Below are 27537 nucleotides of genomic sequence, written 5' to 3' on the forward strand. Positions count from 1 at the left end.
TGGCTGGGTGAGTGCTCCACAGGGCACTGGGAGGTGTGGAGAGGTCATGCCTTGCCCAGGAGGTCCCCTCTGCCTTCTGTGCCCCCATGGGACTTAGGGGGAGACATCCCAGCTGGGGCCTGGAGGCAGGCAGCCCCCTTCCCTGGTAGGTTTACCTCACCCACTGTGCAGATTGGGAAGCAGGATCAGGACCCCTCCCCACCCCCTGACCCCCAATGGCTGCTGTGGAGGGAAGAGGTCAGGAAGCCAGCATAATGGGGTCGGGTCCAGGCCTAAGTGGAAGCCCTGCCAGGGGAGCCATGGGGCTGGCACCCAAGCTATGCCAGGTGGGGCAGGGGCAGAGAGTGTCCAGGGGAGGTGGAGTGATCCCTGTCCCCGGAGCAGTGTGGACAATGTGGAGCCTGATGCTCAGTCACAGGGGAGACCCCAGGGAATGCCTCCCCCAATCCCCCTGCCCATGGCTCCTTGTGGATGGAGCAGCACCTGCCATGGCCTTGAGGTCCAGAGAACACAGGCACAGAAGGACACTTGAGCCCCAGGGCAGCCCCCCCAGGCAGAAGGGCAGTGAGGCCTCGGAGCGGGGGCGGGGGTGGGGGTGCTGCACAGTGGAGCCACCGCCTCTCAGGTTCCGAGGGAGAAGGGAATTTGATGTGGTGGGTGAAGCAGGTGATGGAGGGCATCCAGGGCTGAGGGGCAGTGGAGGCAAGAGTGGCCTCATGCACCACTGTGATGCCAGGCGGAGCTTGGGAGTGGCCAGTGGGTGGGCCAGCCAGAGCTGTGAGCTGGGGGGGCAGGGCTCACAGAGGGGCATGCTGCCCCTCAGGTTAGACGGTCACACTGGTGAATCATTCGCTGCTATGAGAAACTCTCCAGTGGGGTCCCAGAGAGGCCGTGACCGATATGCTCACTCACTAGGGACACCCTGGAGCTACAATAGGTGCTCAATGAGTGTTTTCTGGAAGCACCAATGGAATGGGATAAGGCAGCTGTCTTGGGGAGCCATGTGAGCACCTCAGTATCCTGCACAGATTCCCGAAGCCAGGGCTCTGGGGTATCAAGCCCCAGACTCCAGGTCAGCAGACATGGACATGGATACACACGCTGTGCACGTAGCACACTCATGCTATTCTTGCATGTGCACACACACTGTGAGGGCGTGCACACTCACACACCCTTGTATGAGCACACACAAACACTAGTGACTGCTCACGACCCACATGAATGCACACTTGTGCACATGGCACACTCATCACCATACCTGTGCATGCATGTGCTCGTGAGGGGATGCACGCTCAAGCAGTTGGGTGAGCACACATAACCATGTGCACCCTTGTACATGTGCACACTCACACACAATCTGGAAGCACACACACTCACATGTGCATGCTTTGTAAGCACAAGAGGCCTGGCTCGGACCCTCCCGCCACCGGCACATCTGTCTCTCTTACAGCAACCCCCCCACCGCCCCCATTCTGGCTCCAGCCAGTGTGCCTGGGTTAAAAACCGGAGAATATTCGGGACGAATGATTCTAGTGGGAAGAGCCTATGTCTATATGGGGAGACACCGCACCCAGAGGGTTACCAGGCAGTTCTGCTCCTCAATGATGGGGAACAGAAGAGATCAAGCTATTTCAGTGGCCAGACCCCGGGTGGGGCTAAGACTGCTGGAACGTCCCCCAGGGAATCTATGTGATGACTTGTGTCTGGGGGGAGGGCGGCTGTGGCAGGCAGTGATTGGGCAGGGGCTGTACTGTAGGCTCCTGGCCTGGCCAGAAACAAGGACACCCACCCTCTCAGGCCTCCCCCTGCATCCAGGGAGCAGGGGGGGAAAGTAGGTGAGGGGGACAGATCAGAGTGTCCGCAGTGGATCTGTGGCTGGACAGCAGGGCCAGCTGGAGAGGCCGGGCACCCCAGCCAGTCCCATTGCTTGGGCCTGAGGAGGTCAAGCCCCTCAGTGGGGAGACCCTGGCCATCCCTGAGAGACCCTCTCTATCCCAGGCTGAGCACGAGCCAGGCCCAGAGACCAGGAGGCTCCAGGACACCCAGCAGGGACTTGGCCTCCACCCTGCTTGCCGACCTCAGGGGAGGTCTGTGCTGAAACCACATTGTTGGGGCCTCTGGGGAGGGTGCCTCACCCTCCTTACTGCTGTGGCTGGGTAGCAAGGACCTGGGATGCACTGGCCAGTGCCAGGCTCTTGCTGGGCAGCCTGAGCGGTGTAGCCTTAGAGCAGGGTCCCCCCAGCCCCCGCTGTGTTCCTGGCCTGGTCACTGCTGTTGCCAGAGAGTGTTTGTTGAATGAAAGCACCATGAACAGTGTGTCTTCATCCCACCAAGATGTGGAGGGCAGAGCGAGCCCTGTGGGTCCACAGGGACAGGAGTGCATAGGGTCTTCAACATCCAGGCACCATGGAGCTGCGTGGGAGGTACATCATGGTCGCTCCTGTACCCCATCTCACTGAAGGGCTCCGGGAGCCCATGGGGGCTACGTGGGGCCCGCTAGCTCTGCTCCATCCTTCAGGGGCCAGGGTGGGCCACCCCGTGGAGGACTGGGACAGTGTGGGCGCCTGCTCCAAATGCATGTCCTGGCCTCCCCAGTCAGCAGCCCTGTGTTTCATTACTCCTGAGTGCCCCTCAGCCCCGGGAAATATCCCAAATGTAACCCATCCCTGCAGTGTGATCATATCGGGCCTCCGCAGGGCTGAAAACATGCTTCCTTCATCTGGTTTCCATACTTCACAGCTGTGTGGACGTGAGCAGGAGTCAGGTGGATGAGGTCTGGACACAGAACCTGGTCAGTGCCGTCCAGCCCGACCCTCCTCTGGCCACAGCAGAGGCAGCCAGCGGGGCGCTGTGGCAGGAGGCAGCTCAGGGCTCCCCCTTGGACTCAGGGCACAGAAGGAGAGAGCCCTGACAGGGTCGGGGTGTCCTCCTTGAGCCCCTCTTTCTGGCTGGGTGTCCTGTTTAGCTGAAAGTATATCTCCGGCTGGTGTGAACGGGCCTCCTGGAGAGCCTGGGTCGCAGACCCCTGTCACCCCAGAGGAGGGGGACACCTCGGGTCCGGAGTGGGTGTGTGGGTCACAGCCCGCGGCTGTCCCAGCCGCCCCCCGTGGGCACCTTGATTTACCGTCCCTGCCCCTTTAACGGCCTCCTCCGGGCGCGGGCTGCGAGCCCCTCCCGGCCGGGCTGCCCCGTGTGGCTGAGCTGGGAAAATCTATTACCGCCGAGTCATTAATCTGGGGCTGCCGCCGCGGGCGCTCAGGGCCCTCTGTTTAATGGGCTGCTTCCTGAGCTCCGGAGCCGTGCCGCTCGCCTCCCTTGATCAGCTTTGTTTAATTATCAAAATATTTGATGCAGAAAATTGACATTAGTTCTGAAGGTTCTGCCCTGCTCCCCCCGCCTGGCTCCTGGTGACATTGAGTGCCTCAGCCACTGCGCCCCTCACCTCGAAATAGCAAGTGGGCCGCCCAGCCTGCGCCCCGCCAGGCCACACGGCAGCTGCCCGCCCGCCCGCCCAGTGTGTGGCCGCGGGGACCCCGACCCGGGCTGCAGTACTCAGCCACACCCCACGAGCATCCCCCGTCTCTGTGTTGTCCTGGGGCCTCTCCCATGGTCGAGGCGGCCACTGGGGTGGCTGCAGCCAGGACGTGGCTTTGCCGGGCTGTCGTGGGAGCTCCCGTCCTTCTCTGGGCCTGCTCTCCCGAGCCAGAGCCCTGCCCGGGCTGCTCCTGGCGGTGGGCACTGGGCTCCCAGCTCGTGGCTGGCGGCAGTGCCGGGTGCCAGCCTGTGTCCTGCTGTCTGGTTGTTGTCAGGACCTCACCCGTCTGCAGAGGCCCTGAGGGGCCCTCCCTGGCAGGGGCCAGGCCGCCCCTGATAGCTGAGCCCCTCCTTGTGGGACAGGACAGGCCCTCTTGGCCAGACACGTGGCCGATGCCCAAGTGGAGGCAAGGTAGACCCGTGAGAACCTGGCTGTGTTGTTCCAGGTCTTCAAGGCTCAAGCGGTTCCCTTCTGTTTGCTGAGCCTGGAGCCCCGAAGGCTTCAGCACCTGGGCTTGGACTGTGGACAGACAAGCGGCCCTCTTTGCATTCTGGTCTGTGGTGGGGGCTGCTCACCAGGCAACTCTGTGCTGGTCTTGGAGCCCTCTCTGTGTGCGTGCATGTACACGCGTGTGCATGGGTGTACATGCATGTGCATCTACATGTCCTGTGTGTACCCACTCATGTGGGCTCCATGTGTGTGCTGGTGGGTCCCGTATGTATGCACATGTATGTGGGAGACCACACCTGCATATATGAGCATGTGCAAGCCTGCACGTGCCCTGTGTGTCCTGGACACATACTCATATGTGTGCACACATGTGCCCATCACAGGACAGTTAATATCAGCCTCAGGGGGGCACTTGATGGGATGAGCACTGGGTGTTATTCTATACGTTGGCAAATTGAACACCAATAAAAAATAAATTAAAAAAAATCTGCCTCAGGGAAGTCCTGCTTCCGCTGCCTGATTCCTGATCTGGGGCCATCTGTCTGGGGGGTCAGTCTTTGCTTCCAGAGGTCAGTGGCCCCCAGTGGCTTCCCGGTGTACCTGGTGCACCTGGTCCAGGTGGGGGCAGTGGGAGCCACGACGGGCTTTTGAGTGGGGGCGGGCACACCAGAGCACCTGGAGAGACGTATTAGTCCAGTCTCACAAACAGCCAGATCAGCAGACCCGAAACTCATTTATTTGCTCATGGTTCCTCGGTCTTGGGTACACTGGCCAGCGTTTGTCCTCAAACGCAGATTATTTTTAGATGTCAGATAATTTTCAAAACAGAAAGTAGTTTCAAGGTTGAGAAGAGGCCATTATGGAAAACAAATAGTGCTCAAGCTCAGACTTGCGGGTTTCACTTGCACTCAGTGTCCCCCAGCAAGGGACAGGACTCAGGACGTTCTTGTGTTCAGGGAGGCAGAGCTGGGTGGCGACTTCAGGTCCACCTGTGGGAAAAGCAAAATAAGTAATGCACGTACCGTGGGCCACTGGAGGTGAGGGGCGGCCGCTGCAGTGGGCACTGGGGTCCCTCTGGGAAACCACACGGGCCTGTCTTTACCCCCATGCATGCTGTGCATTCGTGAGTCCAGGCATAGGAGACCCTGACCCTGTCTCCTTTCAGGAGCTGGAGTGACACTGTTTTGTTCCTGCCCCGTTGCTGGCTGGTGGCACCCACTGCCTGTCTCTGGTGGCAATGGACACACCAGCCTTCCCACTGCTACAGCAGCTCCGCCAGCCCCATTGGGTTGAGACCAACTGCCATGTCTGCCCAGACACCTCCACATCAGGGGCCCTCCCAGGTGCAGTGGCAGCAGACTGGGGCCTAGGAAGTGGGGGCCCTGTATTCTGGGGAGCAGGGTCCTGGGGCCCGGGAATGGGAGCTGGAGGGGGGGGGTCTGTTTTCTGCATCGAGTGGGTGATGTTCAGTCACAACGATTCCACAGGGCTGTGCTGACTTCTGTACAGCCTGTGGTGGGGTGGGGGGCTTGGGCAACCCGATGCTGGCAGAAATTCAGAAGGCAGGGACAGGCTTGACTCGGGCCACGCAGGTGCACAGGTAGGCCTGGCTGCGTCCTGTGCTGCCCTGGCTACGACCGTCCTGGGCTGCTGTCACAGAGTCATGAAGTGGGGACTTAAAACCTTCTCAGTCTGCAGGCCAGAAGTCCCAAATCCGGATGTCATCCCTCCAGAGGCTCAGGGGGGCTCCAGCGTCCCTCTGACCTCTGCTCCATGGTCACGTGGCCTTTTCCCGGTCTCCCCCTCCTCCATGACACCGGCCGTTGGATTAGGACCCACCCTAAATCCAGGATGATTTCACCTTGGGATTCTTAACTAACTACACCTGTAGGACCCTATTCCCAAATAAGATCTTATTGTGGAATTTGAAGTAGACTTGAGTCTGGGGGACCCTGGTCAACCCACTGCCCTGTGGGAAGTGGTTTCCCTGTGTTCCGGTGCTGACCCAGGGAGGCAGTCTGGGTGACGGATGGGGAAGCCACGGCTCTCTCTGTAGAGAAATGTGGGTACCGAGTGGCGTGCAGAAGGGAGCTCCCCCCGGAGTCGCGGGCCTGCACAGGGGTGCACGTGGGCTGCATCTATTATGGATACCCATGCACGCATGGTGGCCACTCTCTTCAGTCCTGGTGGGACGGAGCAGGGGGTAAATGAACAAACTAATAAATAACCATGGTAGCGACCTGCCATCCCGCCCCTGGCTGAGGGGTCTTTGATCTCATTATTCTGGATGTGGCTCGGAGGCCGTGGGCAGCTGACCTTTGTTAACACTCACCGAGGCCTCTGCATTTTCCCAGTGAAGGTACAGTCTGCTTGCCGTGTCGGGGCGTCTCAGTGGGTGTAAGGGGGGAGCATCTCCACACCCCCAATCCCTGCATCACTCGTATTCCTGACTCCCGAGTGACACTTCCAGCTGCCTGCATAGCCTGGCCCCTTCTGGGAGCGGAGCCCAGGGGTGCTGTGTCTGGGAGCCAGGCACTGCCCTGGGCAGTGGGGGGCATTTGGGAGGCTGCGCTCTTGTGGCCCTGGAGGGACAGCCTCTGTAGCTGTCTCCGGGAGGGCTGGTGCTCTGGGCCCCATTGCACTGGCCACCCGGACACTCGGGAGTTAAGCTCCTCGTGCATCAGCGCTGGCGCCCCGGGCTATCGTTTCCATATATATTTGTTTGTGGTCAGAAGTTGTCACAGACCAGGGCTACGGAGACCTTGACTTTTCCCTGACACTTACAATTACTGCCGCCCCGGGGACTCATTTTCTGTGCGGCCACCTGCTGACCCGGCCAAATGCAGGCCGTCCTGTTGCCCATAAGCCCCATCCTGTACTCTCCCCATAAGCCCCATCCTGTACTCTCCCCATTGTCCCTCACCCTCAGGCCTGTCACAGCGGCTGGCGGCCTTGAGCCCCCACTACAGCATCTGCCCCTAAGATCCGCCCCTCAGGTACTGTGTCCCCCTCATTCCTGTTGCAGGATATGAGGAGACCCCTGCCCCCAGAACCTAACTGGGTCCCTGGGCCCCTTGGGCACCTCTGCAGCCTTTTCTAGCTGGTGTCACCCTGGTGTGGGGGGAGGAAGGGCAGGAAGGGGAGGGGAGTGTGCGGGATAGAGTGGGGGAGGGGGTCCTTCTCATCACCCCATTGTGCTGGTTCCTGGCAGCGACATGTACCCCTGCCTGGCCCCCGCTGTGGCACCCCTTCCCTGACACACCCGGTCACTGAGGTCCTGCCCATCCACACATCCAGGTTCCCCAGGATCCCAGTCAGATGTCACCCCCAGGGCACCCCCAAGGCCAGCTCGGGGAAGACGGGTGCTGGGGGGCCAGGGCCTTGTGCCCAGGCAGACGGTGGCCTAGCCTCCCTTTGGAGTTCATGTCTGTGGTCCCAAGATCCTTGCTGACCTCAGTCCCTGTGGGCTCTCTGCCTGGGAGAGCTCCTGCCCGCTTCCCCTCAGGGCTGCTGACAGTCCGTGGACAGACGGCCCCAAACCCCTGCCTGTGCCTGGGGCAGCCCCGTGCGGGGGACAGGTGGAGAGGCTCTTTGAGGAGTGGCCCTCTGGGAAGGAGGGACAGCCGGGGCCTCAGCCTGACCCCAGGGATGTTCAGATACATCCTGTCTGTAGAGTGTCCTGTTCCCTCCACGGAAGGGGTGCCATGGCCTCTGCTTGGGCTAATGGGTGACCCTGGTGAGGGGCAAGAGAGTGACCCCCTGGGAGCCTGGCTCCCAGCACTCTGGCCACTCCTGTGATGTTTCTTTACCAGAAGTGCCAGCACGATTCACCAGAGACCATAGCTCTGCCAATAACCTCTTCCCAATGTCCCCCATGAGGCCCGAAACACCCCACGTCTCAGGCTGAGCTCGTCCCTGCCCCAAATGCCCTCCTGACCGACCTGAACCCTTGCAATGCCCTCCCTCCTGGTGCCCGGAGGGGGCGGGTGGTCGCCGTTCCTCTCCCCTCCCCTGTCATGTTGGGTTGGCTGCAGAGTTCTGACGTCCCCTTGGCTGCTTGTCCCCAGTCCAGCCGTCATTCCTGCAGGCTACACCTGGCTTGTCTGCCCAGAGTCCTGCTGCCCTCAGTTCAGCTGGCTTCCGTGTGTCACCCCTGCCCCACCCTGGCCAGACCCTCAGCTGTCCTCAGAAACTGGCAGGGCCCAGGGACACCCCAGGCCTCAGGCTTTAGCTGGCTTCCAGGGCCTCAGAGGTTGCCCAATCCCTGTCGTAGCCTTCTGCCCACTGTGTCCAATGGGCCTGATGGCCCAGCCTGGCCGATGGCTCTGTGTCTCCTGTGTCCCCACAGGGGTCATTCACTCGCTCTGGGCATGCCCAGCTGGCTAGCCTTTGCTCCCTATTCAAACGCTGCCCCAGAGCCCCCTGCCCCCCTCGCTGTGCATGTGGGAGCAAGGTCTCCCCCCCATGAGGGTGGGACTGACTTGTCCACTCTCTGATCGTTTGTTAATCCACCCACTCATGTTTCTCCACAAGTACATACTGATGCCCCGTGTGTGCTGGGCGCACCCAGCCACTGGGGCCATGAGGTGTGTGATGAAGACTCCAGGGTCTGGGCCCGGGATCCCCCAGGCTCTCTGGGGAGGCAAGAGAGGGTCCAGAGATGAGGCAGCATTTAGGGGGCACTTGCAAGAGGAGCAGCCCTTTGGTATGGGCTGGGGGAGGATAGGTGTCCCTGAGGAAGGGACAGTAGGAGCAAAGCCACAGGCTGCAAGCCAAAGTGAGAACAGGATGGCTGCAGTGATGGTGTCACCCAGGCTGTGTTCTCATCTGTGAGCTGGGCCAGGGAGGATTCCACTTCCAAGCTTACCAACACACGGGCAGCACTCATTTCTTCATGATTATAGGACAAAGGTCCTCATTTTCTTGCTGGCTGTCAACCAGGGGTCACTGTCAGCTCAGGGAGGCCACCTATAGCCCCTGCCCATAGGGCTCTCCCAACACAGCAGCTCGATCCTCGGAGGCCCGCAGGAGACCACCCCTCAGGATCATATGAGTCCTTCTTACCTAAGGGAACTACTGTCCCCTTTGCCATATTCCATCGGCCAGAAATGAGGCAAAGCTATGTGTGCATTCCAGAGGAGGAGGGCTCCTGGAAGGCTGTGACTCATGGCGGGGGGTCACCTTGGGTGTGCCAACCACACCCAGTAGCACCCCCAGATTCCAGACTTGGGGAAGCACTGCCAGCGCTGGAGCTGGGGTGGGGAGCCTGGTCAGAGGGTCTAGATGTACATAGGACTGGAAGCTGTAGTGACCTTGAGGATGGAGGCAGGAGAACAGTCCCCAGACTCTTGTATCCCCCCCTACTCTGGATGCCACCTCCCCCGAAGGCAGACAATGCCCAGGAACATGGTTGGGCACAGTCAGTATGCAGTGGGGACAGGGACAGGGGCTGTTCCAGGTGGAATAGTCATGGCGCCCCGAGGCACAGTCTCCAAAGAGGCCAGCAGCGTGGTGAGGACCTGGCTCTGCAGACAGAGGCCCAGAGCTGGGCAGTGGCTGGGATGTTCCCCTGGCCCCCATACTCTGAGGCAGGGTGGGAAGCAATGTGGGGGCCTGTCTGCACCCAGTGTGAGAGGGAGGGCTTCCTGTCCTCACCCCAAATTCTCTCTCTGGTCCCAAGCCACTTCCTGATATAGATGGGGTTAGGCCCCATGGGGTCTCAGAGGGCTATGGGGTTCAGGTCCTGAGAGTTCTTTGGGGACATGTGTGGGGAGGAAGACATGGTGGGGAGACTCCTTTGGGGGCCCCAAATCAGGCAAACAGTAGAGGAGCCCCTCCTGTCCCCTGTCCCTGCCCTGAGGGCAGTGTTGGGGTGAACCCTGGCTAGGTGTGGACAATGGTGGCCAAAGCCCTGACACAGGCCCAACTGGTAACCCAGTGCTGGGGTGACACAGGCCATGAGGGCTCAGGTAGGGAGGTTGGTCCCTGAAATTAGGGGTCATGCTCATGGATGGGCTATGGAGTTGGGCCGGGATGAGGCTGTGTGGACAGAGATGGTACAAATCTGGGTTCTGGGGACCCTACCAGAAGAGGTTGGGGAGATAAGAGCCCAGACCCAGGAGGTGGGGGAGAGGGTAGGGGGGGCGTGTAAGCCGTGGGAGGCTGTGTCAGATGTCACTGTGAGGTGACCAAGGAGAAATGGACATTGATTTGTGTGTGGAGGCCCCCACTGACCCTGCAAGGGTTGGGGGCCAAGGGGCTGGATCCCCAGGGACCAGGAGTGCCTTGTGGTATCTTCCCGGGGTGTTGGGGTGCCCAAGAACAAGACCTCATAGAGCCCAGGGGCCGGTGAGGCTCAAGGTGCAGGGAGATGGAGGGGCCCCAGCCAACCCCCTGTGGACTGGGCCCTCTGCGGGGACATCAGGGCCGTGGTGGGGCAGCTCCCTGGGAGGGCACTTCTGGCTCTTGGCGCAGCCTTCACCAGCCGGTCCAGCCCAGGCTGGTCCCTGTGGGTCACTCTCAGAGAAGGTTCTGATTTCTGTTTAAAGTTTCACAGGGTGGAGCCTTGGGCCGGCTCCTGCTACGCTAATCGAGCTGTGGGTATTCGCTGAGTGTGTTGGTGTGAGGCCGCAGGCAGGCCCACGCTGGCTGGCGGGTAATGGGCCCGGCGGGGGTCCCAGGCCTCATCCATCCGTGCCCAGACGCACCCCCACTGGGAGGCCTGTGCATGCACCAGCCCCCAGAGGCGAGAGGACTCACCTCACCCACGTGGTGTTGGGAAGGGCCTTGGTCCTGGAAGCCGACCTGGTTCAGCTCCCTGTCTGGCCTTCATGGCTGTGTGACTCTGGCCCCACCACTCAACCTCTCTGAGCCTCCATGCCCTGAGCTCTGTTAGGGGGCCTTTTTTTTTTTTTACATATATTTTTTTTAATTGGAGTTCAATTTGTCAACATATAGCATAACACCCAGTGCTCATCCCGTCAAGTGCCCCCCTCAGTGCCCGTCACCCAGTCACCCCCACTCCCCACCCCCTGCCTTTCCACCACCCCCTGTTCTTTTCCCAGAGTTAGGAGTCTCATATTTTGTCTCCCTTTCTGATATTTCCCACTCATTTTTTCTCCTTTTCCCTTTATTCCCTTTCACTATTTTTTATATTCCACAAATGCATGAGACCATATAATGTTTGTGCTTCTCCAATCGACTTCCTTCACTCAGCATAATACCCTCCAGTTCCATCCACGTTGAAGCGAATGGTGGGTATTTGTCGTTTCTAATGGCTGAGGAATATTCCATTGTATACATAAACCACATCTTCTTTATCCATTCATCTTTCGATGGACACCGAGGCTCCTTCCACAGTTTGGCTATTGTGGACATTGCTGCTATAGACATCGGGGTGCAGGTGTCTGCTATGGGGCCTTTAACAGCACTTGCCTTCCAGCCTCACTGTGAGAAGAAGATCAGAGAATCCACATCCAGCCTCAGTCCAGCCCTAACACGCAGACTGGGGAACAAATGGTGCTGTTTTTACAGCTCGTGGAGCCCCTTGGTGTTCCATGGGACATAGTTTGGGAAGCACTGTCCAAACATGTGATTCCTTGCAAAGCAGAGAAGAAATGGCCTCCCTCACAGGCGGGCTTGGTGCTGCAGGGGCGCATGGCCACCAGCGTTGGGGGACCGTCCTCTCTGTGCATCTGGGACTTTCCGGAGGCTCCCCAAGGAAGCAAGCATGGGCTGGTCCTTTCCTGCAGTGTGGGTGCCTCTCCTCAGAGAAGGTCAGGTCTGTCCTGCAGCCCGAGAGTGCAGGTGGCTGGAGCAGGGGCACAGGCCCAGTGGGGGGTCAGCGGGGGCGCTGGCTGAGAGGCTGTTCCGTGGGGAGGGTCCAGGGCTGGGTCCTGCTTTTCCTCCATCCAGGCTTCATTCAAGGGCAATGGGTCCCTCCAGGTCAGCCTGGCACCACCGAGGAGTGTCTGCCCCTCCGGCCCAGCAGAAGGTCCGACGGCTTTGGAGGGAGGCCCTTAGCCTCTGTCCAGTCTGGTCACAGCACCCAGGACCCTCCATTAACATCTTCAGCTCCTGCTTTGGGGAAAATGTGAATCCTTGACATTTTTACACCCCCTAAGCACATTCTGCTATGTCTCCCGGGGTCTCCCCTGAAGGCGGCATTGTGGGTTACTAGAACGCCCCCCACATGGGATTCATGTGCTAGTGCTGTCTGGACGTATGGCCTTGAGGAGGGATGGGAGATGGCCAGGTCCATGTCCCCGGCAACCCCTGGGTCCAGCAGTGGCCACATGGGCCTGGGCTCCTCCCTGCTTGCACCTGACCCGGGGGCTGTGCCTTGCGCTCCCCTCCTGTACCCTCCGTACCTGACCAATGTTTGTGGGGCAAATGCAAATATGAGCCTGAGGGATGAAATCTGTCAGGGCCTGGGATGCGGTGGGGCCCTTTCTCTGTTTTTTTATGGCCAAAGGACCTTAGGGTTTGGAATCCAGAGAGAACACCAGGCCATTGGGTCCAGGCTTTTCCCATATGGGGAGGAAGTAGGCCCTGTCCCACCAGGGTCACAGAGCAATGTGGGTGCCACTTGTTGTTCCAGAGGAAGTGTCTGATGGGGGCAGGTGTTGCTGAGCCTCCGGGAGCTACAGGCTCTCAGTGCCCAGCGTGAGGGGTTTGGGGCTGGGGGGGTGGGCCCTGGGAACCCGCCCTATTGGGCCCCGGTCATGGCTATGCTATCCTCCTGACAAGGGCTTTCCCCTCTGGTCAGCACAGCCCTGGGCAAGGGGACCCAGGGACCCCCATGTTGGGGAGTGGTCCCCACACCACGACAGCCTGAGGACATCTGTGATGGCTCTGTGTAACAGAAGTCGGGACCCAGGCTGGGGAGTGTCTGAAACAGGATAGGCCAAAGCTTGGCCTTGGGGTCCAAGTGTCCTGCCCGTGGGTCCTGGGGGCTGGGGGTCCATCAGAACCCACCCGGAACAGAGTCTTTGGCGCAGGGAGGCTGCTACCCACCCCGGCATCCTCTGAGGGTGTCCCCCAGACCTGCCCTGAGATGGCCCTGAGCCCTTGCTTGCCCTGCTTTCAGCCTGTCTCCAGGACAAGTGAGTTCAGGCTTGTCTGGTGCGCTGGAGGGGACCCCCTGGGGGGGCCCTCTGGGGGCCAATGTAGTGGCTTACAACAGTGCAAATGTGTCTGCTCGCGGGAGGTCAGGAGCTAGACATCAGGGTGTAGGCAGGTCTCAGCTTCTCCAAAGGCTCCAGGGGGGATCTTTCCAGCTACTGTGGTCACATGGCTGCAGGGCCTGCCTCTCTCTACTTGTGTCTGCGTGTCTTCTTTAGGGAGGGCGTGAGCATAGGATGGGGACCTAGTGTGACCCCACCTTCACTCGATCACATCAGGTTCACAGGTGCTGGGGTGGGGGCTCTAGTGGGTCTTTCTAGGAGATACAATTCAGCCCAGAGCAGGGAGTTCACTGTGTCCTCAGCGCACAGCTCTGCGAGGGGTCCCAGGGGAGGGCTGCCCCCGTTAGAAGAAGAAACGGGGGCCTTTTGGGGCAGAGTGTACATGGGGGGCCCCAGGGGTGGCTGGGCAGCAGGAAGGGTGGTGTGCCTGGGTGCTCCTGGGCCCCAGGCATCTATGGAGAGAGGGGGCACAGCCCTGACTTCCTGCAGGTGGGGTGAGGTTGGCGGCCACGTGTCCACACAGGCCCCGTTCTTGGGAGGAGAAGCCAGCTCTCCAAGAGCATCCGGGGGCTCGTGTCCTCACCTCCTTCCAGACATCCTGGCTGGAGGAGGGTGGCGGCAGATCCAGGGAAATAAGATGCAGGATGCCCACTTGGATTTCTTGAGTAGAAGGACACCCTGATGTAGCACAGGACATACTTATGCTCCAATTCAGTGTCTCTTTGAGCTCCACACGTGCCGGTGTCCGGGGTGTTCTCTGGTAGCCCCGATTTGGACCTCACAGCTCTCCCAGGGCTCAGACCCGCTCCTGATCCTGCGACCCCCACCCCCCGCCCCAACTTCAGGCACGGGCCTGGGTCCCCACAGGCCTGGGGCTTCAGGTGGGGGCGCTGTCCCCCTTCCAGGGCTCCCAGCCAGAGCTCCGGGGCCGCGGCCCTGCCGTGTGGACCGAGGCCGTCCAGGTCGGGGTGGTGCCCGCCCGCCTGTCCTGTGGGCCTGAGGGCTCGCCCGGGCCCCACTCCTGACCCAGCACCCGTGTGGCCAGGACAGGGCAGGCCCCTGTGGCAGGTTCGGCGCAGGCGCCAGGCAAGTGCTCTGCTGCTGCCCAGGGGCCGCGCTGCTTCCTAAGCCACTGCGGCTGCTCCGTGGAGGCCGGACCGTCTCCGGGAGAGAAATGTGGAAGCAATTACTCTGAGAGCCGTCGTTTGAGTAATTCCCAAAGAGACACCAGGGCCGGTCCTTTCGAAGCCTGGTGCACGGCGCCCTAATGAAGCAATTAAGGCAAGGATCCTCCGACTTTGATCTCGATGGGGTAATTTTTACAAAAACATCACGGAGTGATAGATACCCATAACTCAGAGTCTTTAATTGTACTTAATTTGTTTGGAATACGAATGTGCATTTAATTAAAGCCCAGCTCGGCCCGCAAGCTTCAAGCAGGGCTGTCAAGGAAAATTAAGACCTAGTTTGCTTTCAAAGTTACTGGTTTTTATCAGGCAAGGACAGCGGTCTTCGAACAGAAGGTTAGAGATAATTAGGCTGAGAGCTCCAGCCGAGGAAAGTGGGGAGAAGGCACCGCAGCGAGGAGGGGGTGGGGAGATGGGAGACTCTGGCAGGGGGACTGGGGGGTGGGCTGGAGCTGGGGGGCCGTGTCCACGGCCGGGGGGCTGCCCAAGGCCAGGCCTTCAGGGCATCCACCCTCGGCGCCCCCATCACACGGGACCTGATTCCCTGCCCGTTGGCCTGGGAGGGGGCACTCAGCCACCGAACCATTGCTCTGGGAGGGCTGTGATGACCCAGGCTGCTCCTCAGATAAGAGATGGGGAAGTTGAGGCACAAGCCAGAGCCTGAGCTCACCCAGCTCACACGGGCCTTCCCCTCTGTCCGGCATCTGCCATCACCAGTATGTGTCCCAGAGCCGGCATCTTGCCTGGCCTTGGATGCTGGGCCGCAGTTGGTTGATCTCTGGGGAGAGTTGTGGGGTGGTTCTGAGCACAGGCAAGGGCCTGGGTTTACAAGGGACCTGTGGGGATGATGTCCCCACTCTGCTGGGAGAACCCAGGCCCGCTCGCCCCAGAGCCCAGTGGGGTGAGGATAGGGAGCCAGGTCCATGGGGGCAGGGGGATTTCTCTCCTCCCTCATCCCAGAATTCTGACAATGCCCCAGGCACCCCCGGCCCTGGAGGGGGGATGGTCCCACCCCAGGCTGGCCCTGGCAGGGTCTGCACGCCCGGCACCAGCTTGGGTTCTCCAGCAGTGCTGTCTCCACTCCAACCACTGCCCCCTTGTCCTTGTGACGTCATGCATCTTTGCTCCATGATGTCCCTCTCGAGCAATGATTCACAGGCCTGTTAGGAACCGTCTCCTCCAAGTGTCAGGAGGTTAAGTAACTGCCCAAAGACCCAGCTAGTGACCAGAGGAGACCCATTCCAACTCCAAGTCCAGGGCCCCGCATTTCTCAAACTCCTCGTGTCACTGCCTCAGCGGGAAAGGGCTGGTCCTGAGGCCAGGACCATGGGGGGATGCTGTGCTTTGTAGGCCAGGCAGTTCCTGTCACTGTGACCCCTGAGTGCTGGCTCACCCCCACCCCCCCCATGGGAACCCACTGCCTTGTCTGTCTGTCTGTCCTTGGGGGCTGCTGCTTTGTTGGGGATGTTGTTAGCTGACCACCAGGGACATCAGTGCGTACCTGCTGACCTGTAGTACACAGCAAGCTCTGGGGTATGGAGAAGCTGCCAGTATCTAAGGGCACCAAGCACCGCGCACCTGGCTGCCCACCCTGGGCACTCTCTTGCTTGTCCTAGAGGCTGAAGCCTGAGATCCAGGTATGGGTGGGCCTCCCCCAGCTGCTGGCGGTGTGCCTGCCATCCTTGGTCATCGTTGGCGATAGATGTGTCACCCCACCTCTGCTTCATCACATGGAGTTCTTCCCATGTGTGTATCTGTGTCCACATTTCCTCTTTTAGAAGGACACCAGTGATGCAGGATTAGGGACCCCTCAACCCCGTGTGACCTCATCTCAACTAATGACATCAGCAAGGACCCAATTCCCAAATAGGGTCCTGTCCTGAGGTCCTGGAGGTTAGGGCTTGACTGTGTGGACTTGGGGGACGTGATTCAGCCTCTGACAGGATTCCTGGGCTGCTGGGAGGATTGAGTGAGGGGCGTGTGTCAGGGAGGCACACGGAGCAGTTGCTGATACAGGGACAGAGGCCATCAGTGTGGCTCCGAATTGCAATGTCCAAGGAGTGGGGCCTTCCCTGGTTGGCACCTGGCACAGTGGTCTGTGCAAGCACTGGCTTCCTCAGCACTTGAGCGGGGTCTGCTTGGCTGGGGTCCTGCCAGGAGCTCGGGAGCACCAGGTGCTTCCAGCTGAGGGGTTCAGAGTGCTGGAGGGCGGGAAGGGCCCGGGGGTGGGGACAGACGGCCTGGGGATAGGAAGTGCAGGGAGTTACAGAGGACCCAAGGGGGCACCTCTTTCCTGAGCAGGAGTGCTGGTGCCTCTGAGAGGGTACCTAGGCTGGTTCTGGGAGCACCAGCAAAGCTGGAGGCCAGAATCAACTCTGCCACCAGGACAGGGCCCCTGCTGAGGCAAAGGTAACAGGATCCACACACAAATGTCCTCCTCCCACCGCCTGCCCTCCCTCCTCCCACGAACTATGTCCCTCCTCCCACCAACTATGTCCCTCCTCCCACTGACTGTGTAGCCTCCTCCCAACAAACGTGTACTTCCTCCTATTGCCTGCCATCCCTCCTCCCACCACCTGACCTCCCTCCTCCCCCTGCCTGCCATCCCTACTCCCTCTGCTCCTCCCTCCTTCTAGGCAGAGCATAACCAGAAGCCAGCTGACAAGGGAGAAGCAGCACAAAGTACAGAAGGCTGGGCTCGGGGCTGAGGGATGGTGGATTGCATGGCAGCACCATCTACCTCCACGGCGGCCGTTTGTCTGTGCGTACCTTGTGTCTGCGTGCCAGGCTCCAGACCACACCAGCAACTTGTTCGTACCACTGCCTGACATGGTGCAATTACCGGTCAGAAAAACAGGCACCTTCCCCCTCTCCTGAAAGGGCATGAAATCACAGTCGTGGAACCATTTCCTGGTGACCGGGTGGCTCTTGTGTTGGGGTATGTCAGTTTCTCTTTTGGTTGGGCTATGACGTGAATTCTGTATCTTTCTGAGTGAATATTTGCACATGAATATTTTGTAGAACACAGAATAAATTGCCAAGCTAAGCACTGCCAACAGCTCATTGGTTAAATAATAATGGAAGAGGAAATGGGAGGAAGAAAGCAATCCATGTGTACACATGTACACGCATATACACGCACACACAGAAGCATATGCACGCACATACACGCACGTGTATACACACAGATGCACACTGCCCACATGCATGCACATAGATGTGCACATGCATACACACATGTACATGCACACAGGTGTGCACCCACACACAGAGATGCACACATGCACACAGATATGCACACATGTGCACATGCACAACATACGTACAGGCCCTCCCCACGCACACACGTACACAGAACAGTATGAATATGCACAGGTAGTTGTCGCCATGGTTTCCATCACAGGCTTGAGGCACAGCCCATATTTATGGAATTTCCCACATCCTGCGACTCACTCTGTTCCCTTTGCCCTCCCCCGGCTTTCCCCTGTGGGGTGACTTGAGACTCGAGCTAACATTGCTAATGTGTCTGAGTCCTCAGGGGCCCTCCTTTTGCCTCCTCCTGGCTGCTGTGGTTCCCCGCTGATTTTCACTCCCCTGCATAGAAGGGCCAGCAAGCACAAGGCCTGCCCTGGGCTCTAGCCCCATCTCCCCCCCACACCCTAGTGTCCCAGAGGTGGCATGTCCAGGAGGTGGCATCAGTGGCCCCTGCTGGGACATGTGGGCTGGGTGGCATGCAGAGCCACGAACGGCCAGCTCTTTGTCTGGACCGTAGTTCAGAGGAAGCATCAGAACCAGCAGCTTCCAAGCAGCAGGGACAGAAAGTGAAGGCTCTGGAGGCGGGTTAGCAGGTGTCCGGGTGAGAGGAGCTGTTGGTTCTACGACCCGGAACTGTCCCTTCGAGACTGGGTCACACCTGATGATGGAGGCCCAACCTTCCGGGGAGTGACAGCCCAGCGGGTGCTGAAGCTCAGCCTTCCTGGGCCTGACAGGCAGTGGGGATGCAGCAGACTGGGGACCTGCAGGGGAAGAGCATGCTCCGGCTCCACGACTCCTGTGCTCACGTCCTTGGTCAGAAGCAGCGTGTGTGCAGCACCTCAATGGGGTTGAGGCTCAGTGCTCGTCCGTGGATGCGGAACACAGCGGGTGGGGAAGGCCGTTGCGGGTCCTGGAAGGACCACCATCACCAGCGGGTGGCCACGGTTCTCAGGAATACATGCCCCACGGTTGCCCAGTGGTGGCCTCTGCTTTGAGCAAGCAAGGCACATGGCAGTGGTCGTAGGAATCACCTGGGACAGACGTGAGGCCACGCATAAGCCTGGTCTTGGCTGCGATGGCAAAGCACCACAAGCCAGTGGCTCAGAACCACACAGATGGATCCTCTGACATTCTGGAGGCAAGAGGTCACTTCCAGCCTCTTGTGGCCCCGGGCTTCGGGCCACATCATCCTGTGTCTGCCTCTGTCATCACGAGGTGTTTTCCCTTCTCACAGGATCCCTGGTCATGTCAGCTGAGGGCCCAGCCTGACAAGCTGCCTTCCCTGCTTACATCTGCAAAGACCCCACGTCACACCTGATTGTGCTGATGGGTGCTGGTAGTTAGAACTGGCCCGTATCTGTGCTGGGGACACAGATGAGTCCCTGGCAGCCACCATCCTTGCCACCACGGCCACCTTGTGAGGCGCCCTTGAGCAACCACCGGGGTAGCTGAGGGTTAGTGGCACTCCCTCCGAGTAACTTTGTCTGCCTGGATTTTGACAGCACTCTGGACCCGGGATGTCCTTTGGTGTCCTCCCACGGGGCGTCAAACTCTTCATGCCTGTGCTCTGCCCACAAGGCCCAGCCCACATCCTTCCCTCCTGCCCACCCCTGCCCCCAACCTCTTTCTAAGGCCCAGATCGTTGGGGCAACCAATGGTGCATCTCCTGACTGGTGTCCATCCACACCACTGTGCACCTCTCTGTCTGGACAGAGTGTACACCCAGGCTGGAGCTGGCCGTTTGCCTGGTGACAGAAACAGTTCAGAGTCATCTATAAACCAGGCCTGAGACTTTTGTCTTCGGTCCAAGGTCATCGGGGAATTCCCATGGGCCTGTGAGCATACGTGGGACGCTGAGGAGTGGCAATGTGTCAGGAACAGGGGTTGCAGGTGCCCTGGCACCTCCCCAGCCAGCATGTCTGCGCCTTCTGGGCCAGCTTGAGCTCCAGGTCACCGTTCCTGATGAAGAGGGACTGCTGTCACCATGCCCACCTGGGGCTTCCTGCCCCAAACACCACCGCTGGACAGGGAGCACTTGGTGGACAGGGAGCACATCGGGTGGAGGCCACCTGGTGTCCCCTGTTGGCATTTGATCCTGAGCACCATAGGAAGCCAGGAGTGTGTCCTCCAGAGAAGAACCTGGCTCTTTGGCCTGCTGGCCTCCTGGCTCTCTGGTTCCTGCTCCAGCTTCTTCAGGATTCCAAGCAGCATCTGCTGATGTGAGTGCTGGTCATGAAGTCAGCAGAGCGGGGTGCACGCAGCCCAGAGCCCCCCTCAGCTGGACTCTGGAGCTGCCAGGCTGGGTGTGGGATGCTTTTCTCTTATGGCGTGCCAGGCCTCCGCTTTGGAGAACCTGTGCTCTAGACCATGGGCCCCGGAACCCTCGCCCCTGCATCTGGGTTTTCATGGGTTTATCGCCCACCTCTGGTGCACGTGAGTCTTACTAAGTCATCCGAGACATTTGCCGGTTCCGATCACCAGCATCAGCCCATGGAATGTCGTGGCCGGATAGAGCAGGCCGTGCCCTCAGGGACCCCGGGTGGCTGAGGTCTTCACAGGTAAGAGTGCAGCAGCAGCAGGAGTTCATGAAGGTCCAGGGCAGGACGGCGGTGGTGGGCGTTCCGTGTTCTGGGTGGAAGTGAAGTCTCCACACAGGCGGGGGATAGCCGCCTCGCCAGGGCACTCGTGGGCCATCCACAGGGCTTTCGGGGGTTTTCTCCATAGAGCTTCCAGCTCGGGAGCAGCACCTACCTTGGTCACCACCTGATTGAGTGTAGAACAATCCAAAGCAGCGTTCCTGACTGGGAATGGCTCCCCCCGCAAGAGGGCACGAGGCAGTGTCGGGAGATTTAGTTGGTTGTCACTGACATTTAGTGGGGTTGGGGCCACGATGCTGCTGAACACCCCACAGTGCAGGGCATGGCCCCCACCACATGTCCATAGTGACACCTGTCAGTCATTGTCCCAGGCCTGTCTGCCTTCTGCATGCCCAGGCCACAGGGGTCACCACCTGTCTATGCAGAGAGTGGTTCTTTTTTTTTTTTTTTTTGATTTAAAAAATTTTTTTATTTATTTATGATAGTCACACAGAGAGAGGGAGAGAGAGGCAGAGACACAGGCAGAGGGAGAAGCAGGCTCCATGCACCAGGAGCCCGAGGTGGGATTCGATCCCGGGTCTCCAGGATCGCGCCCTGGGCCAAAGGCAGGCGCCAAACCGCTGTGCCACCCAGGGATCCCCGCAGAGAGTGGTCCTAATTGGTCACTCTGGGTTCACGCTCGTGGGGACAGAGGAGTCCCAGGGCTTCCAGAGGCTCTTCCGGCGGTGAGACACGTGTCTCTGGACAGGTGCAGATGACAGTTCTGAGAGTGTCTGGGGGACGGTGGTTCAGGGTCCTCCCTTAGGGTACCCATCTTCTCTTAAGCTGGGGCTCAGACTGTCAATGGCCCCGGGGGCCTGAGTGGGAGATGGGACTCTCGATGGTGATGGTCAAGGCAGAGAGGTGTCCTGTGGTGTGCATCGGGTTGTGTTTTGCTCGGCCATCATTTTATCCCCAGAGACGTTGCCATCGACTAGCCTTGACAAAGGGCACTGAATGTTCAACTGTCACTCACTCACAGCTCAGGGAAGCTTTCCTTAAATGCCACCACGTGTCTTGTAAGAGGGGAGGGACAGTATAGAGGAGGGGCCACATGGACATGGAGCAGACGCAGGAAGTCAAGGCTGGGTGACGTGGCCACAAGCCACGGGATGCTGGCAGCACCAGGAGTGGGAATGGGGGACAAAGACTCTCCTCTCGAGTGTCTGGAGGGAGGGTGGCCCCACTGACACCTTGATGGTGGCCCAGTGACACCGACTTCAGACACCTGGCCTCCAGAGCTCGGTGAGAGTTTCTGTTGCTTTAGGTGGCCAGCAAATGGTCCCGTGTTACCGCAGCCCCAGGAGACCAGCTCAGGGAGGCCTGTCCCATGGTCCTGGCCTGCAGAGGATGGCAGTGACAGGCTGGCAGCCACACTGGGATCCCTCATGGATGTGTTTCCTTGACGGCCAAGGGCAGGCACTCCAAGCCCTTCCCCAGAGTAGGGATGCGGGATGCACGATAAATGCACTGCCTCCTCCTCCTCCGCATCCTCCTGCCTCTGCTGCAGAGTGTGGACACGTGGGCCAGCCAGTCAACTCACACAGCTGCTCCAGCCTCTCCAACGAGACCACCGTGTCTAGTGGGTAAACCCCGTCAGCAGGCTCGGGGGGAGTCAGTACCATGGCTGCAAGGCTCGGAAACCAGCTTCGAGGATTTCCCTAAAGTCTTTGTAGCAAAAAAAAAAAAAAAAAATGCCCTTCTTAGGGCATTTAGGCTGTGTCCTCCAGGTCAGCACCCCCTGTCCCTTGTGCCAGCTGAGTTGGGGGCCAGGGACAAGACAGCTGTGGCTGGGGCTTGGGGCAGCTGGGAATCCCACCCCAGAGCAACTGCCCAGATGAGGTTGGCACAGGATCTTCCATGAGGGAAGAAGAGTTTCCCAGACACGGGGCGGCTTCTCTTCCCGGCCAGAGCCGCAGAGACACTCAGAGCGCCAGGACTTCCGTCTCTGCCCACGGCTGTCCAGCGGTCCCGGCTCTACCCCAAGGCCCTGCCCCTTCGTCCAGGACGCCCTCATCTTCTTTAGGCTGAGAGTTTCAGGGAGGTTGTCCTGGGGACTGAGAGAAATGAGATTATTTGGTGCTGATGCGGGTGTCTGTCTGGGTCCCTGGTGGTGCCTGGAGCACATCAAATCCTTGGAGATGGAAGGCAGCTCCGCCTTCGTGCGGCCGTGTCCACTCCCACGTCACAGTGGAGTGCGGCCACCACGTGGTCCCCAAGGCATGTGCTTTGTGAGAACTTGATCACCGTCAAACAAAGGTAGACAAGTGCATTTGTTGCAACACCACCTTGTGGCACAGACGGCTAGTGTCCTGTGTCTCCTCGGCAAGGACGCCCTGAGCTACTGGGGCCCCGGCTCTGATTGTTTGGATCCTCGGGGAGGCACCAGCCAGCCCCCACTCTGTGCTTCTGTAGACCTCCCCCAGGACCACCTCTGCTCTGTTGCTGCCCTGGCTCCTTGTCCTTGAGCGTCACGCTTGAGGGTCCTGCAGGATGCACTTGCCCCTCATGGTGTGTAGGACTCGGCTTCACCCTGTCTGCCCCATACTAACCACTCTCTGGCGTGTCTCTCCTTTGTTTGCTGACCCTCTGTGTCTCCACACCTGCCTGGCTATGCCCCCAGAAGTGGCCCCGATCCCTGGGGCCCGGCAGGTGCTCAGACACATGTCTGCTGCTTGAACACGTGAATGAACAGATGAAGGGGTACAGGTACACACATGGTGGATCAGGGGACGCCCAGAAGGCCCTGCTGGAGGGACATGGCCTTGCTCTCCCCACTCCCGCTGCAATTCCCAGCTGCAGTCCTTGCTGACAGTCACTCACGCTGGGCACAGCAGGTCCCAGAGCAATGTGGCAAGTGGGTGACAGCCTCCAGAGCTGGCAAGCCCCCACCATGGACACACTGCAGCCGGACATTGCCCCTGGCTCTCCTCCTCCCCTGCCTGACCCCGTGTCCCCAAGGACATTGTGTCACAGGGATGCCTCTGGTTGTCCTGCCCTCGGTGTCCTACGGGGACTGGCTAGGGAGAGGCTCCAGCAGGCAGTCAGATGCAGGACAGAGGCTTGGGGTTGGGGGTGGACATGGCTGTCACTGAGTCCTCATCCCTCAACCTTGCTGCACCCATATAAGGGACCCTCACAACCTGCCTGGGCCTTCTCTTTCTTGTGAGGACCTTGACTCGTCAAGACGGGTTTGAAGGTTGTGCCCAGGCCATGGCTGACCCTCAAGGCCTGGGCATCCATTCTCTTCTCTTGATGGCAGCTCAAAGACGAGGCAGTTGGGGGGCTGCCCAGGGGCTGCTGAGGGCCCTCACAGGGATGGAGATGCAGGGCCGTAGCCCCTACCTGGAGCCAAGTGCCACTGGGCCACTTCCTCCTCTGCAGACACGTGGCCCTGAATCCACGGAGTGCACCTGAGCTCCCCGCTGGGGCTCATCTGCTGCTGTCAGTGCAAATGCTCGCCTGCACATTCACTTGGCTGTGGGGAGGGGCGGCCGGGGCGTGTGGGAGGGTCTGTCCCCACAGAGGGGCTCTTCCGGGGCACAGCCCCTAGTCCTGTCATCTGGGGATTTTCCTGGTGTGCCGCTTTTAATAGATGTTATTATCCTTTGGAGTCTGATATTCGGGCAATTATCTTCCTAGGCTCCATCCTGTGCCCTAATAATGCCATTAGGGGCTCAATGGGAGAGTCTTAAAATAGTGATTATTTATAGTGTGTGCTGTTCCATCTTGAACAATCCTGACTTCAGTGGCGCTGGGTCCCAGGGTGAGGCTGGGGCCCACGGTGGCTGTAGGAATCCTGCTCTAGCTCTGAAGCCTCGGTCAGGCCTCCGTGAGGCCGTGTTCACACAGATCCGTGCCCGAGCCGCTGAGACAGAGCCGTTTCTGGCCGGGCCCGGGGGTGCTGTGCGCTGCTTCCCCCAGAGGCCACGGGCCGCAGAGAGATCCAAAGCGGGGCATCCGCTGGCTGCACCCAGGCCCCCCGTGTCAGCTTAGCTGGCTGCTTTTCCTGTCCGAGTCTGTAGAATGGGCATAACCAGAACATCTTTAAAACTTAGATGCGTATGGCTGAGGGACAGGCCAGTCTGCCAAGGCTGCACGCCTCCAGCGATAAGGCATTCTGGAGAAGTCTGATCTCCGGAGATGGTAAAGAAACGAGGGGTGGTCAGAGGTTGGAAGGGGGAGGGATGGGATGCACAGGGAACCCCAGAGGACTTCGGAGGCAGGAGTCTGTTCTGCATGATCTCTGATGATGGGTGCATGTCCTTACACGCTTGTCCAAACCCACACACTGTAGGTTGCCACGACTGACCCCAGTGTCAACTGCGGGCGCTGGGGAATGGGGACGCGTCACCGCAGGCTCATGGACTGCCACAAACACCCTCTGCGGGGTGCAGATCATGGGGCAGGCTGAGCGCTCAGGCAGGGCGCACGGGGGCGTGCTCACATTGGCTCTGAACTTCGGACTGCCCGAAAACATAAAGTCTATGAAGAATAAAACCTACCTTGTCGGGGGTGGAGGAGGCCTGTGTGAGATGGTGTGTGCCTAGGTTATGTCACGGTGAGTCTCAAGGGCAGCGGCCGAGTGGTAGCTTGGCCCAGAAATCATTGCCTGTGGAAGCTGAGCAGGGGGTGGGGGGCGGGGACGTAGACCCAGTTGTCCATCAGGAGGCTCGCAGCATGGGGCCAGTGGTGATGCTCAGACCCTGAGGGCCGGGAGGGGCACACTGGCCCCCCCAGTCTCGCCCCCTCCTCTGCGCTCTGCACCAGGGTGACAGGCTGCAGAAAGGAGTCCCCAGGGGCCGTGGCACTTGGCGGCTCTCAGAATCCGGAGCTGGTTGTGGAATCTTTGTTAGCAGCTTGGACATACATCTTTTAAATTATAAATCGATAAATAGTTAATTCAATAATAGAACTCTCCTGAATATTTCATGCTGCCCGTGCACCACGGAGCTCAGCCTGGATGTTGATGGAGCAGGAGCAGCAAAGGGATTCAAGGCAAACTTCCCCCAAACTCCCATTAGAGGCTGGGACTCGGCGAGGGGCAGGTATGCAGCCCCTCCGCTCCCCCGGGTCCCGCCGGCATTTGTGCGGTGCCCAGGAGATGACTCTCGGGAAGCTCGGCATCTTCCCCATAAACCACTGCTGCTCAGAGGACAGACAGAGGTTTGATGAAATGAGGTGTTTGGGGGCTTCCATCCCCCAAATTTGCATGTTGAGGCACTCAGTCCCAGTACCCCAGGATAGGTGGTATCTGGGGCTTTAAAGAGGTGATCAAGGTGCACGAGATCTGCTGGGTGAGCCCTGATTCAATTTGATTGGCGTCCTATAGGAAGAGGAGGTCAGGGCACAGACACAGAGGGACAGCCATGGGGGGACACAGGGGGACACGGGGGGACCACAGAGGCCTCAGGAGAACCTGACCATCCCACACACAGCTCTTAGCCCCTAGTCTCCAGGACAGGGGAGAAAAAACTCGTGACGTGGGAGCTCACTGGTCTGCAGTGCAGTGTGGCCTCCGCCCCAGGACACGGATCCTGCGCCCCTCTCCCCGACCCTGCATCTGTCCATAGGCCTCGGCCAAGGTGGTGTCTGTCTCCCTCCCTCTTGGAGACCAGGCAGGAGACCAGGCCCAGACCCAGCAGAGGGGTCATGGCATCCAGGGAGTCCTGTCCCTGGGGACAGGTGGATCGACCAGAGTCTCCATTCCCGTCTGTCTCCATCACTGTCCCCAGGCCATCTGGCCCTGCCAAGGTCAACGTGTGGCCACAGGGAGAGAGAAAACCAGTGCTGGTGTCAGCACATCTGTGTGAACCATGCTCCCCTCCGTCCCTGCTCCAGGCTGTGTGGCTTGGGGTCACCTAGGAACCTCAGGTTCCTCATCACTTTCAACACATGCGACTCTGAGCTTGAGTTGAGAGGGAGCCTGAGGCCATCCGGGGCCTTCAGCCTGGACCGTGGTCCAGGAGTGGGCTCTGGTCAGGAAGGATAGGACCCGCGTGTATCTGCTGGGTGCCCATCCTGTGAGTCTGTGGAAGCCCTGGTACCAACTTGCCCCTATGGACCCAGGCTTTGCCCCGAGGAGGGTCCTCGGGGGAAGCCGCCATGACACGGGGATGGCCCCCAGGGATGGAGGGATTGGCGGTGTGGTTTGATTGAGCCTGGTGATTTTCTAGAAAGTCAGTGGGCCTGGGTCAGAGATCAGGCCCCTCATAGCTGCATGTGATTCTTGCTGGTGTACAGGGTACCTTGTAATGAGCTGTTTGCTGCTCACACACCTGCTTATTGCCTACGTCCCCAGCACACTCAAGGCCCCCTGGGGGTGCACCTGGCTGGTGGTAGGCATGGAGCACCTGGAAGGTGGTAGGCTTGGAGCACCAGGGTCAGTCCGGAGGTAGGTGCTGTGGGACTGGCCTATTGGTGGGGGATCATGCCAGGAGTTGCTTTCCTGTCTAGTCAACCTTTCTGGCAACCAGTCTTCATGGAGTCTTTGTCCACGTGGTTTGGATGGGGCTGCAGAAGCTCCCAGTTCGGGGCAAGTCACCCTCCTGCCAGCATGCCCCCAGGGTGGCCTACTGTCATCGGTCCCCCCAACTGACTCTGCTGCTTGTGTGGAGAGAGGGAAGGAAGTGACATTTGGAGGCTTCTGGTGGGCAGAGTGGACCCTGGCCTGGCACATGCGCCTGGGGTGGCCTCAGGTGGTGTCTGATGGCTGAAGAAGCCATGGAATGCAGGGTGCTGCCCAGGGTGGCTTGGCGGGTCATGCTAGGCTTGGGCTGCTGGTGTGGGAAACAAGGCCTGGCCCCTGGCCGTAGGACATGGGGTAGAGGAGCATCAGTCCAGGTGGGGGAGGGACAACCAGCACCAGGCTCCCAAACCTTTCACTGGGCCCATCAGGCTGGCCTATGCACCCCTTCACTGCCTGACCTCTCCCCTTCCCCCCAAAAAAAAACTTGAGAAGGATGTGCCCCCCGGACTCCTGACCACGGGAGGCACTCCCAGGGGAGCTCGGTTGGCGAGATATTCAGTCAGTACCACGTCACGGCCCCACATGTCACCTGCAGAGCACTCTGCATTGGGGATGCTCAGGGATGAGTGTCCAGACAGAAGCACCTGCCCCAAGGCTGGCAGGGGTGAGGATGCTGCAGGTGAGGGCCTCTGAGGCAGTCTGAGCCCCCAGGGGCCCACAGGTCCACTTCCTGCCAAACTACCCTGGGTTTGCTCAGCCTCTTGCCCCTGTGGCCGGTTTGGATGCAGGTCTGGGGATCGTGTGTGCGGGGATGCAGGGC

The sequence above is a fragment of the Canis lupus genome, chromosome 5 (assembly GCF_011100685.1).
Source record: "Canis lupus familiaris isolate Mischka breed German Shepherd chromosome 5, alternate assembly UU_Cfam_GSD_1.0, whole genome shotgun sequence".
Lineage (NCBI taxonomy): Eukaryota > Metazoa > Chordata > Mammalia > Carnivora > Canidae > Canis > Canis lupus.